We start from the raw sequence: 2,652 nt of genomic DNA, 5'->3' as shown, positions 1-2,652 counted from the left end.
CTGTCTCTCTGTCTCTCTGTCAAAAATAAATAAACATTGGGGCGCCTGGGTGGCGCAGTCGGTTAAGCGTCCGACTTCAGCCAGGTCACGATCTCGCGGTCCGTGAGTTCGAGCCCCGCGTCAGGCTCTGGGCTGATGGCTCGGAGCCTGGAGCCTGTTTCCGATTCTGTGTCTCCCTCTCTCTCTGCCCCTCCCCCGTTCATGCTCTGTCTCTCTCTGTCCCAAAAATAAATAAAAACATTGAAAAAAAATTAAAAATAAATAAACATTAAAAAATTAAAAATAAATAAACATTAAAAAAGTAAACAGCTCTAATTAAAGCAGATCATTGAGGTTTGTGAGGGATCCATTTAGAAAGCCCCATGTGTTCTCACATTCTCAATATTAGAAATGTTTACACGGGCTCCCAGCTTGGTCCTAAATCACATGAATCTCATGTCTGTCTATTAGCACTGTTTCCTGTGCATATTCTCATACCCTAACTTGGCTGCCTTTTTTATTTGTATGCATCTATTTATTTTAATTTTGTTTAATCGGGTAGTGAAGTTATAAAGAAACAGGAAACAGCAAGACAGTTGTATAGAACAAATTGAAGGATTACATCCTAGAATAACCTTGGTAAATAAATATTTTATACTCTGTGTTCTTCACCTTTTTCACACTCTGACCCCTTTGGTGTTTGTTCAAAGCCGAAGATTTTCCTATTGTGGGGCATTTCAAGAAGTCCTGAAATGTTTTTCTTCTTCTTCTCCTCCTCCTCCTCCTCCTCTTCCTCCTCCTTCTTCTTCTTTTGATTTTGTTAAAACTAAAAAAAAAAAAAAAATGTTTTTCAACATTTATTTATTTTTGAGAGAGAGAGAGAGAGACAGGGTGCGAGCAGGGGAGGGGCAGAGAGAGAGGGAGACACAGAATCCAAAGCAGGCTCCAGGCTCTGAGCTGTCAGCACAGAGCCCAGCTCAGGGCTTGTACCCATGAACCGCGAGATCATGACCTGAGCCGAAGTTGGACGCTTAACCGACTGAGCCACCCAGGCACCCCTGAAATGCTTTTCTTCTAGAGGCATTTGTACAAGGAGTTCAGGCCTTGGAGTCAGGCATCCAACACTCCAACAGACTTTACCACTTAAACTGACTGTGGGACCTTGGGCAAGCGTACTAACCTCTCTGAGAGTCTTGTTTGTCTCCTGAAAAACCCCTCTCCAAGTCAATGAGCAGAAACGCCTCTCCAAGTCAATTTAAAATAAGGCAGGGCTTCACTGAAGGTTGTTTGAAGGGGACTTAGAGGGGAGAATCCCACTTCCCAGAGAAAGTCCCAGTACTGAGGCCTTTCCCTCAAAATCAAGTCCAGGCCGGCCCTCTCAAAGTCAACCAATCAGTCTTGCTCACTCCCAGATGGGCTCCTTTCTTCTGGGTGTGTGTGGCACATCCAGAACTTTTGTCATTCTGCCACCCTTGCTGGCTCCACATGAGACTTGAGCTCTTAGGCTACATTTTGTTTTTGTTTTTGTTCCTGTCCTGCTTGCTGTTTGAGTGGTCAGACAGATCTCAAGTTTCTACAATGGGGACACAGATGCATGTTCATTGTTGCATGGCCCTTCCTAGCATCCAGCCAGAACTGTGACTACCCCCTCCCCCGCCACAATCAACAGAAGCCACTTAACCACGTTCACAATGACAACAGCTTTCTTCTTTCCTTTCTCTTTGTGTTTAACCTTGGCAATCAGCAGGAACACTGCTCTGACCCACCAGGTGTTGGTTTTGACAAATATTTGCCTTCTTAGTAGCTTATTTATCAGTAAGATGAAGAGATGTTCAACAGGTACACGCTCCCCCTGGAGAGGAGAGTGGCTTACGTGGCCGCTGGAGTCCCCGGGGAACTGGCCTGCACACTTGCTTTCTTGCTGGAGGCTGTGTTGCCCAACGTTGGCCCAGAGGGTACTCCACAGCCCTCTAGAAACATGCCCTCCCTCCCTCAGCTGTCTTTAAAAACCTTCCCAGGGGCGCCTGGGTGGCTCAGTGAGTCGAACGTCCGACTTTGGCTCAGGTCATGATCTCACGGTTCATGGGCTCAAGCCCTGCTTCGGGCTCTGTGCTGACAGCTCAGAGCCTGGAGCCTGCTTCAGTGGTCTCTGGGAACTAAGGTCAGAAGTTTAACGTTGTTTTGTTTTTAATTTTTTTTAATGTTTATTTATTCTTGAGAGAGAGAGAGAGAGAGAGTGACAGAGCATGAACGAGGGAGGAGCAGAGAGAGAAGGAGACACAGAATCCCAAGCAGGCTCCAGGCTCTGAGCTGTCAGCACAGAGCCCGATGCGGGGCTCGAACCCAGAACTGTGAGATTATGGCCGGAGCCGCTAAGTTGGCCACTTAACTGACTGAGCCGCCCAGACGCTCCTGATTAAAAACTCTCCTGATTTAATTGTCCCACAAGTCGCAGATTGCACATACTTCTCCACAAGGGCTTCGGGACAGACCTGGCTAGATGTCTTGCTAAAATCGAGGAGCCCTGTACCTACAGGATTTTATGGTTTTGACAATCTAGTGACCTTGACAACAAAAGAAACCAGGTGCAACTGTCATGACTTATTTTTAGAAGAGCCTTGTCGGTTTTCTGGGCATCTCCAACTCTTGCCTGGAAGCCGCAAGTGCTCTCTG

At 46.7% G+C, this 2,652-nt stretch overlaps 1 long non-coding RNA gene across 1 annotated transcript; it reads right to left on the bottom strand.

Moving 5' to 3' along the window:
• Positions 1-562: 562 nt before the first annotated feature.
• Positions 563-1,640, bottom strand: LOC121015288 (uncharacterized). The gene is made up of 2 exons (XR_005783737.1): positions 1,160-1,640; positions 563-805 (listed from the first exon to the last, which is right to left on the bottom strand). It is a non-coding gene; the product is annotated as an uncharacterized LOC121015288 (long non-coding RNA).
• Between the last annotated feature and the right edge of the window lie 1,012 nt (positions 1,641-2,652).

This window comes from Herpailurus yagouaroundi, unplaced genomic scaffold (assembly GCF_014898765.1).
Source record: "Herpailurus yagouaroundi ecotype Mexico unplaced genomic scaffold, PumYag 206, whole genome shotgun sequence".
Taxonomy (NCBI): Eukaryota; Metazoa; Chordata; class Mammalia; order Carnivora; family Felidae; genus Herpailurus; species Herpailurus yagouaroundi.
This window is presented reverse-complemented; position numbering and strand designations above follow the sequence as displayed.